The following is a 13,225-nucleotide window of genomic DNA, read 5'->3' as shown; positions in this document are numbered from 1 at the left end:
TTTGGAGACGCCACACAGACTGTTCACAACTGAGCACAAGTCTGTTTCACGGTTCTATGATTGAATTACAACACTACTGTTCGTCACTGGGCACAAACAGACTCCTTCAAAGATCTCAAGTTTTATTTAAACGCATTATTACTGTAAATGGAGGAAGGCTGCGGGGTGAGGATTACTTGGACTCATATCTGAGGCTTATCACAGTCGTCTACTGTTGGCCTCAGACTGCAGATAGATGGTGGTTGACGAAACAAATTCACTCTGTTTTGTTCTCCAGATTTTCCCGAACAGATTAAAGACTGAGAAAACAGATGAAAAACTTGTGATCCTATGGATTTCTTGATTTAGAAACCTTTTGGACAACCAACCTTAAACTCATAGCTCCACTGCCTTGTGGACTACCCATGGTATTAACCAGGCAAGCACAAGCCAAGTCTTTTCTCTTGTAATACCAAAATATGGTTAACACTTTCTAGCTTTTCTAGTGTGGTATCTTCTTTGTCTCATGGTGCATCAAACCATAAATTACTGCCTCCTGAGTCTGGAGGGAAACACCCGGGACCGTCTCCCTGCGAAGTAGATGAGTTATTCCCAAACGAGGTTAGCTGCGTTCTTTAGTGAATTAGTTGAGTGCAAAATCAAACCCAGTCATTATCATACTTAAGTTAAGAATATGCTTCAGCTACTTGACGAAACAAACAGTACAGAGACAAAGAGTCAGAGCACCCTGATAACATTCCCGTAATGCTAGAAATATAATGTAAGAGAGCAGTTCAGGCATGCAAAGCAGAACGTGGAAAGGCTTGTTATTTAATCACTGTGATAACAGCAGAGCAGAGAAGTTTAGGAAGATGAGAGACTGATACATAGTGAAGCAGCAGCTGTAAATATTCATTATCTCAAAGGAAACAAGTTGCCTCTGAGATTAAAAACAAAATGTCAACAGTTTTTCAGATTCCACAAATGGCAGGTTAAGGTGAGGGCGTCGTACACTCTGGGCCCCCGTCATCCCAGGTTAAACACAGATGTACCGCACAGTGGAATCTTAGAAGTCTCCCTGACTGAAGACACAGCAGAAACACCAGCCACTCACTGAAGGCATCCCGACACAGCTGGTACAAATGCCAGCTCTCCGAGGCTCCCGATAACTCACCACCCACATTCCTCCTGGGGAGGGAGGAGACAGTGAGCTGAGCGGGAGTGATTCATTTTTATGGAATGCTATCATAGAGGAGGGTATTACAGGCTGTGATCCGGCCAACAGGACCAATCATGTTCAGTGATACAGTCGGACAATCTGTGTGCCCCTCAGTAAAACTATTGTACTTTTTCCGGTGCTGTAGAGAATGATCTCCAGGCTCCATTGGAGATTAAAGGGTTAATGCAGGTTTTAAATAGTACTTTGCCAATTTGGCATTGCAATCCTGCAACTCTGTTGATATCGGTGCAGCAGAATCAGAGATATCATATTTTTTTTTATCCCACACGTTATGGAACTTGTGCATACATTACCCACAATACAACTCCATAGTTTTCATATGTTTACTATTTTATTATTAATAATATGTCGGTATGGTGTGACCAAGCTACAACCTCCAGGGCTGAAAAATGAAGGCAAGACAGAAGTGACAAAACCTGCAGTTCCTCAAACAGCCACTCGAGGCCGGCTCCAAAAGCAACTCGCATGTTAAAACCGTAGACTGTACATAAAGGTGGACATAACCTTGGTGACGACGCCCACAGGTTTCTGAAGAGCGGTTTTGTAGCTTAGAATAAGCTGTGCTTCCGTCGCCATCTTGGCTTTAGCATACACTCACCCACCTGTCACTCAAAGCGGCCACGCCCCCCACTAATTCATTAATGCATACACCAAAAGTGTTTTGTTTGTTTTTTTTGTACAAGGCTATAAATATGTTTTTTTCTGCTGTAAAGTTGGACATTTTAGTCTGTGGAGATTGACTCATTGTTAGAGCCAGCCTCAAGTGGCCGTTGAAGGAACTGCATGGATACACATCACCAGAGGAACACTGATGCTGTTCTGGAGGCTCGTGTTGGCCCAACACATGACTAAATAACTACCAATCAGGTAAACCTTCCTCTCCCCCCTGAAGCTACTTTATTCACATCAGTTATGACTTTGAAGCAGGACGTAAATTTTGCAGCACAGTATTGTTCGACTGCCAGATCTGGTTTTCGGGAGCTGCTACATGATAATTACTGTAATGCTGCATTTGCTCGTCCCCCCGCAGGGTTTCAGAGAGGAGTCACCTGAGGTAACTGAAGACGGTTGAGTCTGTTGGTGCATTTGATAGTTTTATTTTAACTTTTCTCCAGTTCCTCCAAGTCCTTCTTGGTAAAGTATTTTTTTCTCTCCTTCTCCAGTATCTCGTCAGCTCTCGTCATCTCTTCACTCCTCCTTACATCTCATCCTTTACCACTGTCTTCTTTCGATCGTTATGTTCTCCTTCCTGATCATACAAACTCCACCTCTGCTTTAGCCTCTTCATCATCTCTCTCTTCATCCTCCTCCTTATTCCCTCTGTGCTGAGGTTTATCCCCTGTATTTACAACCGTCGGTCCTCCTCCATGTTAGAGATTCTGTCTCTAATCCTTTATTTGCTCTCTTCTCTCCCTGTTCTCTCCTCTGAGATCCTTCATCATCCTCCCCTCCTGCACCTTTTTTGTCATCCTTTATCTGCTTCAGCATTTTTTACAGAACACTGTGATCCTCACGGTGTTTCACTTTGTTGTTTTCCACCTCTCAGCACCACTCCCTCCTTTCTGAAATGTTCTACTCTCTCTCTCGCTCTGTCCGTCAATACTTAAAGGGTCAGACAGATGGACAGATGGATTGAGGTGCCAGATACCTGATGATGCGTGGATCGTATGGCACCCAGATTTTTCCTTTCCTCCTCAAGCTGAAATCATCCTGAGTAGAACCTGCCAGCACGTAGAGATCCCAGTTTTAACATTAGGATCTGTCTCATCGCGCCTGTTCATCAGGCTGGAAAAATTCTGATTCTATACAAAGGCAATACAAGCAGAGGTGGGGAGACATTCAGCTGAAATACTTCCTCAAACTCGGAGGACGGTGTTCAAGGTTGTCTCCAAGTTTTATTGGTTAGTCACTTGTGAAACATATTTTCACGCTGACTTATTCATGATTTTATTCTACAGGTATTTATATGTTTTGTTTTGTAATCAGTTTTGGTTGAGCACTGACTTGGACTTTAAACCTAACATTAAATTGTAAAAGTATATGAACTGTGATACTATGATGTAAAATATGACCAGTGACCAGTTCAGTATTTACTTTAGACAAGGTGAGAGGTTAGTCAACATGATCCAAAAAATATATGGCAAGAAATAAAGATGCAATTGACTGAAATAAAGAAAGACAGAAGAACAAAATGATGATAAAAGGAAACAGAAAAAGAGAAAGGAAGGACAGAAGTGATGAAACACATCTCAGACCTAATCATAATCATTCCTAAAAGCAAATATCTCCTCCCATGGAACTTGCTCAGAAAAAAGTCCTGATATGAGTGTTTACTTTGGGGTCTGTCAAATGAAAAACATTGGGACATTTTTGATGTATCCAGTAGGAGTCACTCTTCCCTCTGGACTACGTGGTTTATAAATGAGGGCTTTGGTGTTGGACTAAATGGGCTTTTAATGTCTGCAGGAAGGCTTTGAGGGTTTCAAAACTTTTGCCAGACAATGTGGAAGCACCTGTTGAGCAAATGTCTAACAGAGCTCTGACCATAATCCCGCCTGTTCAGCCAAAGTATTTTCCTCTACTGACTGAGGGGTTTCGTTCCGTGTATGATTTGAGGATGTGGAAAAATATGTTCATAGCTCAAATCTCAAAAAATCACTCGGCGGCAGCATTTAAAAAACTTACTCACTTCGTCAGGCTTTTCATGCAGTGATGTCTCACTTCACAATAATGTATTCACTCAACTGAAAAACCAGCAATAATGACATCAGTTTAGACAGACAGTCTTTGGAAAAACTGGTCAGTATTTATTAACAGTCATCAATTAGTCAGCACCCGTGATTGAGGAATCCAAACTCTACCGGTTGCCAGGAAGCTGATGTTGCCATAGCAGCTCAAACAGGCCCAGACATCTTGATTGTGTTTACTTCTGGGAGAGCAAATCTGTGGTTAGAGAACATTCAGTAACTGAAGGCTCTTATTTTTGATCCCCGCAGCAGCTAATGTCAAGTCAAGTCACGTTTATTTGTCTGTAACCCACCATCAAATACAATCTTCTCTTAGGGCTCTGCAGGCCCACGTCAACAGTGGTTCACAACCCAGCTTCAGGCTCTCTGCAGAGGACAGAAGAGAAAGAACATGATCAGATACTGCTAATACTCCCATCAGTCTCAGCTAAGTTAGCATTTTAAATTAATAAACATAACATGCTAATATTATCAACTTATTATGACAAACGCCATTAGCCCCTATCCCAGGCGACATTCTCCTCCCTTTCCACTTCCCCTACCTGTTTTCAGAATCCCCTTTGCTTCAGGAAACAACAACAGCCTCCGAGCTAGAAACCTACAGGCAGAAAATTGCAAGTTTTGATGAGGATTTCCGATCATTCAGTCACAGTCGACATACGTCTTTGCTGTTTTTTGAGGCATTTTCTTTGCAGGGAAAATTCATTGTGCATTACAAACAAAATTAATTGTTACACTTGCGCGGTAAGTTTTTAAATGCTTATGGTTTAAAGGAGCTATTTGTAAGTTTTGCTATAGCTACATAGCCAACGTTAGCATTAACAGTTTACTTAGTAGTCTAGAAGGAACGAGTTCAACATCAAACTTAAGTCTTTTACTCGCCAGTGGTGGAAAGCAACCTTTTGTTTTGCTGTCACTTGTGCTGAACTTAGCATGCTAACCACCTAGTCACTTTCCGATACCGAGTCACTGTAGCGTCCAGACTGCCCTGAGATAGTAGCGCAATTCATATAATCTCTCATCTCGTAAACACAATAATGGTTGAAGCTCTTGCCTAGACTGATAAGTGAACAGCTGTTAATGCTAACGCTGGCTATGTAGCAATATTGACAAATGAGCTTTATGCGGGACAGGTGCTTACCTGTTTAGCAGTCTTTTATTGACCTATTCTTCATATTGACTGGTCTTCCTGGTTACTGTTTGCATTTCATGATAAGTTCAGGAGGTAATGACTTTGTTTTACAGCAGGCAATGTTTGTTGCAGTAAGACATGCTGGCTGTCCTCTGAAAATGCTTTTTCATAACTTATAACTCATTTTTCATAATAAGTTTGTCAGTTGAAGGCTTCTTTGCTCTACCTGTTGATCTACACGCTAACCATGACTGTGATGGCTTTGGGAGTTTTGGTGTTTCCTGATGCCTTAAATCTCACGTTGAGATAAGCTCACTTATCCATCAAGTCATGTGACCCTAACATGTTGTAAAGTAGGGTGTAACTGCTCATGAAGAGACAGCAGTCGAGGATGTAATCGATAGAGTATATATGAGTGTGTGTACTTGAAGATAATCATACTGTATTCTGCATTACATAAAACATATTAAAGACTGCATTTCAGAAAACACTGTATCTTTACTGAAAATATTGTATTATTGTGTTGAATCAAAAAGCCTTCATTTACGGTACATTTGCATAAAAAATAAGACTGCATTGCTTTATGTGCGAATGTGCAAATACTAACACTATGCTGTCCTAACGATTAAACTCATGGCTACAGCCAAACTTCTCATTACAAGTTTCCACTTCCTGCCATTGTCAGCCACACTCCTCTTCCTCTTCAATGCTTGAGGCTGGAAAAAAAAAAAAAAAAAAGGCTACAGCTGAATTCTCACAGAGGCAATCAGAGCTCCACTCAAGGTTACAGCACGAAATACTGACATGATGATGGTGGTGTTATATCTGGATTAGAGGGCACTCAACAAAATTACGATTTAAAAATGTTATATAGTCTTTATATATCCATGTAGGTTTGACTTTCATGCACGCACCCAGAGTAAATACTAAATGTCATAGTGGAATTTTTTTTAATTTACGGTTGAATAATAACAACAGCGTTCTGAGAACAAAGGGGTAGTATCCGCTCTGAATGCATCATCACTTTATGTGCATGACTCATTCCAACCATTTACACATCCTTTTTTTTCCCCCTTGAATTTTCTCTCAGTTAAAAGTGGGAGTTGAAAATATGTTACTTCTGCTTTTAGTGTGTCTGTAAAAATTGCTTTGAGGATCATTACATCAGTATCTACAATTTCACATTTACAAGTTCACGCTTGTGGTGGAACCTGGATACCCGTCAGTAAACTGAGGAGCGACTGGAAGGAAGAAATGAAAGTTACGTCTCACATTCGAGAACAAAAACAGATCAGATCACTTGTTTGTAAGGAACTTCAACCATGCACAAAATGTAGTTCTGTTCACTATGATGCAACAATGACTTTTTGTGAGCAAGATGTTTTACTTCTGCTCCGACTTGAGTAGTCGAAGTAGCAGAACTTGAGTTCATAACCTCTAGTTTTTCCAACTCTTAGCTTAGCAGACCCAAAATGAACCAAGTCGCATATTCTGGGTACATGAGGAATGGACATTTCCCACTAATAGTGCTTACATGTGTTTACAGTTCTGACTGTGTGAAAGAAAAAGTACTCATCTCCATTTTTTTTATTCGATGTGTAGAAGTCCATTCATTTCCCATAGAGCTCATTACCATGGAGATACTTGGCCATGAGCTGGTCATCTGAGAAAATCTGATCACTCTGTGGTCACCAGCCCTCCAACGTCCAATCAGATTTTTGTGGTTTGTTCCCTACAATGCCTCATGCAACGCTCCATAAAAACGAAGAGGAGAATCATTTCAATGTTTGGAATAAACGTCATCTGATCAGGATGACTCACTTTAGTGGAGAGCATGCGCAAGTCTGTATTCAGCAGTGATATGGGGCTCATAGTTAAAGGTGATATCGTCTCTTTTAATCCATTTATAGAATTCATTGATATACCTGTCCGGTCCAGGAGATGATTACCTGTTGTATTTATTTGTCTTTTCCTTCTTTCTTTCTTTTTTTTAACATCTGATTTTAATGAAGAGATTTCACTGCTGTGTTAGTCAGAGCAAAACAGAGCAGTGGAAAAAAATCATCCACACACGGAGAAGAGACTCTTTACTCACGACATGGAGCAGCACTCTGATACTACAGAGGCGTATGTGAGTGTGTGTGTGTGTGTGAAGGTGTGTGAGAGTTTAAGTTGACATACCAATGTCTCTCTACACGCTCACATGGACTTAACCTACTGACCCACTTGTATGAAATAAAAAAGTTAAATAAAGTTATCCTGTATATAAAGTCAGATTTTAAATACGGAAAATGAAGATGCTTTGACTGTTGAGGTCGTTTTTTTTCCGACGCCATGGTTACTATAACAACGGTCATGGCTTGGTTAGGTTTAGGAAGAAAAACTACTTGGTTAGGTTTATGAAAAGATCGTGATTTGGGTTACTTCCTCCACATTAGAAGATCTTTGTTGTCATGGTTACAGTGAACAGTTAACTTGTGTCAAACGATAGTGGATAATATAAAACAACATAAACTGCTGCTTTAACGTGGGAATCCTGTTGCTCTCCTGTGTTTTGTTGAACCATCCATCCACCACAACCTCCCCCTGACACGGACCTTGTCGCTCTTTATACTACGTCACCGAACTTTTCCCTTTCGCTCCTGTCATAATTACTACGTAACTACGGGTCATTATAACCTCCTTCATCATCATCATCATCTACACGTTTCCACAGAATCCAATCAGTCACAGTCGGTAGACCTTTAAGAGGAAACTTCTCATTTCAGACCTACACTCCCATACATCTATTTGACCTAATATTCTCTCCACCCTTATTCATTCCCATTAACCTTTTACATTCACTTATCACTCCCTCCACCACTCGTGCTCCCACAACTCCCTCCATATAGTTAGAAAAAATAAATGTCTCTTGTACTGTTAGCGAGATAAGAATTCCTCCCCAGATTTTTGGCAAGCACGAGGACCAGAGTTTAAGAGCCTGTAAATGTCCGAGGCAGGAAGGCGAGCTAGCCTTGTATGGTCATAAAAACTGACTGCTGTTTCTTTTTTTATACTCACTCGTGTCTTTTCTCCCTGTGAGGATCAAGGCTGGTTTTGATACACTTTCACAGAAGGGAACAGAAAGAAGGTAGAAAAGGCATGAAGGAGGAGGTGAAGATAAAACAGATAAAGCAGGGTGGGGGGGGGTTCCCTGACCACTCCCATCAGGGTTTATAGGTGGGGTTGATAGAAAGAGATGCATTAGTTCATACCATGCTTCTTATCATTTTCATGTGAAAACTCTGTCAAGAAAAAGGAATGCGATCCCTCAGCTATCACCAAATCAGAGTTTGGCAAACCTTCAGCTGACGAATTTCTTCCAAAACACATATTTGATAAAAGTCAAAATGTGTCCGAACCAACCAAGCCAAAACACGGCTGTTTCTCAAAAAGATCTTTCACACACATGTATGAGTGATTTGCCTAAAAACACCCAGTTTAAAGAGGAGGAAGCTATTAGCCGCTGAATTTTATCTATCAACTGCTCCACAACAGAGATGTGATATAGTCTGCAGCCAGGCGTGAGACATGAGGCATCAACGATAAAAATATATGGCTTAAAGCCAAGCTAACTACCTTGCTAACTGGAAGTACGCCTGCCTGGAGAGGTTTTTGGACTAGCTAATGCTAGCATGTAGCTGCTAGGTAGTACATCAGTGGTTAGCTGCCCAGCCAAAGAAACTGGTCGACTAAGTTGTCCTGTGTCATACAGACTTAATGCAAATGTATGCAAATGAGTTTTTCTCTGTGTAAGTTTTTGGTTATGATGGTGGTTGCTGTGCTAAATAACGCTAAAAAACTGTACTTCTTTGGGTATGTGTAATTATCGACGGGGTGTTTGAACACTGACGCGACCGATCTGTTCGAATCAGAATCAGTTCCACAGTGATAAAACTCATCATGTGTTCTTGCCATTACAGCCAGTCTGGCATTGCTAAAAAAAAAGAGAGCAAAGAGACAATAAATACCTCACAGATGTACGAGCAGAAAATAACATTTAACTAGATTCCACAATATTATTACCAGTGAGGGTAGTGGAAGACGGCTGTTGGGTAATTCTTTGCAGCCTGTGCGGATATTCCCTCTTCTTTCAGTCTTACTCAATTGGCTCTGCCCACCGGCACATTGGTTGTTTTACTTGCATTTGAATGAATAGGCACCGACAATCGTGTGTGTGTGTTGGCAGCAGCAGTAAACACCTGCATTTTGATAAAGAGGCAAACAGTAATAAACATGTGTGAAGGCAGACCACGGGGATTAGAGGGAGGGCCGAGAGTCAACCTCTGGTTTGGACTCAGACAAACACAGTGTGAAGTTAAGATGAGATATTCTCTACATATGGACAAATGTATAGGCACACACACTTTCTGTCTTCTCTCTGTAAAATACACCCTCACATCCCTCATCAACCCTCCCACAGATCAGTGAGTAGCTGCTTCTGCTCTGAGACCAAACCTTTTAACCCAGGGTATGTGCAGCCTAGTGTGTGTGTGTGTGTGTGTGTGCGTGTGTGTGTGTGTGTGCGTGTGTGGGTGCTTGCGTGCAGTAGGCACGATGGTAAGGAGGGTGTGATGTTTACAGATCTGTCCAAGATCATTGCTCCGTAAACTCTCCTCCTCCTCCACTTTCTCTCCTTCTCTTTCCTTTATCCCCTCTGTAGCACCACACACACACACACACACACACACACACACACACACACACACACACACACACACACATATGCACACACCTTTGTCCTGCTATCCTTATGGGGACTTTTCAATCACCACAGAACTACATGCTGAACCTAAAACTATGTGTCTGAACAGAATTCACATTGGCAAATTTAAATAAGCAAATATAAATATAATTGAGGTGACTTTCCGACCTGAACTGTGAATAGCTCTCGCCTATTGAATGTATATTTAAGTCTGAACCTTTGGATTGAGCCACTGACTTCCATCTCATCCATTATCACCCTCCAGTCCTCAGCCATTAACACAACCTTATCTTATGGCTTTTGTTTTTTGTAAAAATATAATTGTGGCAGAAACCAAGATAAGAATATTTATTTTAGATTATAGACTGTGTTTTTGGTATTATTTGCAAAACTGGGCAAAGACGTTTTAAACCGGACAAGTAAGGAAACACTTGTGTGCACAGAGAGGGAAACTTTGTTAAGAGGAACCTTTTTGACGGTATTAAATGTATATTATATATTTAGTATAAATAGTTTTGTATGTATTAAACTAAGCTTTAATGACGTGAGGAGGCGTGTGGAAGCCCCTGTTACACCCTCCTTGCTTTCATCAGTCACAGATACACTCATCCCTCTCTGATGAAGTCATCTCCTGACAGCAGAGATGGAGCAAAAAAAAACAACAAAAGACTGAAAGATGAAAGACAAACTTTCTTCCGAATCCTTTCACACTCACTCACAAATACCATGAGCGCACGGCAAAGGGTTTGGCGTCAGTGCTGGCCCGGCTCTCACCTTGTGACCTTTGACCCTTGACCACACCCCCAAACCCCCCCCCCTGCTCTCCGAGCTGCTGTTCGGTGCCAAAATCCACACTTCTCTTGTTTGAGTGAGTGAACATTTCCATGGACAATCCTGCCCCGCTGTCTTTGATGGATAGCTGCAGGAAACTCACACACACATACGCTGAGTCAAAGAAAACAAATGCACAATAATTGATCCATTCATCAATGATTTGCTGGCAGATGGAGAGAAATGTCGACGCAGATAAGGTGACATAAATCAAACTCTATCTTACTCAACTCTTAAAGGAGCTGTAATTACTTCATATATATATATATATATATATGGGCCAGCTCATTCCCTGGCAGTGGTGCAGTGTTTAAATTGATGTGTGTGTATGAGATTTGTTTTTCATAATTACACGACTGCCATCTGAATCTGAAGATCTCGTGAATGTAACCCCCGAGACATTATCCCGTGAAAATGATCGACTTGTCTCAACAATGCTCATCTTCTTCAATACCTCCCGCAAACAACAGCGTCTGGGTCGGACTTGTTCTATGTGTTTTTTTTCGGATGCACCGGTCCGCACTTGTTGAAAGAATGTGTTCATGAGAACGTGGCTTTCGCACACTTGGTGGCTTTTCCTTTCACAGAAAATAATCAGGAAAACGAAGACCCTGAAACGAGGAAAATGAAAAATTAGGATTCTTGAACTTGGACCCTCAATAAGTGCTGGAGAAGTGGAAGTCATTGCTCATCTTTTCTTGACAGGAGAAAAGTTTCTGTCTGGCTTTTTTGGGTGGATGCTGTTAGATACTGGACTGTATGTGATGAAACTTCAGCATCAGCGGGAATGTGAACTAAAGCTCCATCAGTGCCAAACTTGTGCCCTTTGAGAAAAATAGAAATCATCTGGCTTTAAGTTGACTCCAAACACTTTAAAGTAGATTTCTCATGGACTGACCACACTGACGTGACAGAAAAGAGAAAGAAAGAAAGAAAACTAGCTGATGGGAACCAGCAAAAGGAGATGATCAATTGGATCATTATTTTTTTTATCATAGTTGTAATAATAAATACAAAGTTTGAATCTCTGCATTATTTTCGACGTTGTTTTAGTTTGAACGTTTACAAATAATCACCGGTTAAAAGGTCATACTGTTGTGGAATAAAAGAAGAAACAGGAACAAGAGAAGTGTCATTTTTTTTTGGTCTTTTCAGATGCAATCAAATTGATCTGATCTGAAAGGTGCGCGCGCTCGTATATTGATTTCATAGTAGCTCACTCACACTCTCACACACTCTCGAGGAGATGTTGATATAGTCTGCAGCCAGGCGTGAGACATGAGCATCAACGATAAAAATATATGCTTAAAAGCCAAGCTAACTACCTTGCTAACATGGAAGTACGCCTGCCTGGAGAGGTTTTTGGACTAGCTAATGCTAGCATGTAGCTGCTAGGTAGTACATCAGTGGTTAGCTGCCCAGCCAAAGAAACTGGTCCGAAGTTGTCTATAGTTGTCCATTGAGCAAAGAGACTTAATGCAAAATGTATCAATATGAGTTTTTCTCTGTGTAAGTTTTTGGTATGATGGTGGTGCTGTGCTAAAATAATCTGCTAAAAGAGTCGTGTCTTCTGTCTGGGTGCTAAATTACTCGTGAATAAACATTGTACTACTGTTCGTTTTTCACGGGGTGTTTGAAACACTGACGCGACCGATCTGTTCGAATCAGAATCAGTTCCACAGTGATAAAACTCATCATGTGTTCTTGCCATTACAGCCAGTCTGGCATTGCTAAAAAAAAAGAGAGCAAAGAGACAATAAATACCTCACAGATGTACGAGCAGAAATATAACATTTAAACTAGATTCCACAATATTATTACCAGTGAGGGTTAGAGTGGAAGACGGTACTCGTTGCGGGTAATTCTTCCTATCTCGGCAGCTGTATATTCTCTTTTTTTCAGTCTATACACTATCATTGGTCGCTTCCACCGGCAACATTGGTTGTTTTTACTTGCATTTGATTGGATATGGAACTAGCCGACATCGTGTGATGGTGTCTTGTCACAGCCTAGTATAGATTACACCGCTTCGTGTGTAACAGCAACAGTAACGACCGAATATCATGATAAATAGAGGCCCACACATGATGATAATGTGTGAACAGCGACCACGGATAGAGAGGGGGACGAGCGTAGACTCTGGTTGATTCAGAACACAGTGTGAAGTTGATGAATATTCTCTTACATATGGACAAAATGTATAGGCACACACACCTTTCTGTCTTCTCTCTGTAAAATACACCCTCACATCCCTCATCAACCCTCCCACAGATCAGTGAGTAGCTGCTTCTGCTTGAGACCAAACCTTTAACCAGGGTATGTGCAGGCCTAGTGTGTGTGTGTGTGTGTGTGTGCGTGTGTGTGTGTGTGTGCGTGTGTGGGTGCTTGCGTGCAGTAGGCCGGATGTAAGAGGGTGTGATGTTTACAGATCTGTCCAAGATCATTGCTCCGTAAACTCTCCTCCTCCTCCACTTTCTCTCTTCTCTTTCCTTTATCCCCTCTGTAGCACCACACACACACACACACACACACACACCACACACACACACACA

The sequence above is a fragment of the Seriola dumerili genome, unplaced genomic scaffold (genome assembly GCF_002260705.1).
Source record: "Seriola dumerili isolate Sdu_G_001 unplaced genomic scaffold, Sdu_1.0 BDQW01000070.1, whole genome shotgun sequence".
Classification (NCBI taxonomy): Eukaryota; Metazoa; Chordata; class Actinopteri; order Carangiformes; family Carangidae; genus Seriola; species Seriola dumerili.
The sequence above is the reverse complement of the archived record's forward strand: the minus strand, read 5'-3'. Positions refer to the sequence as shown.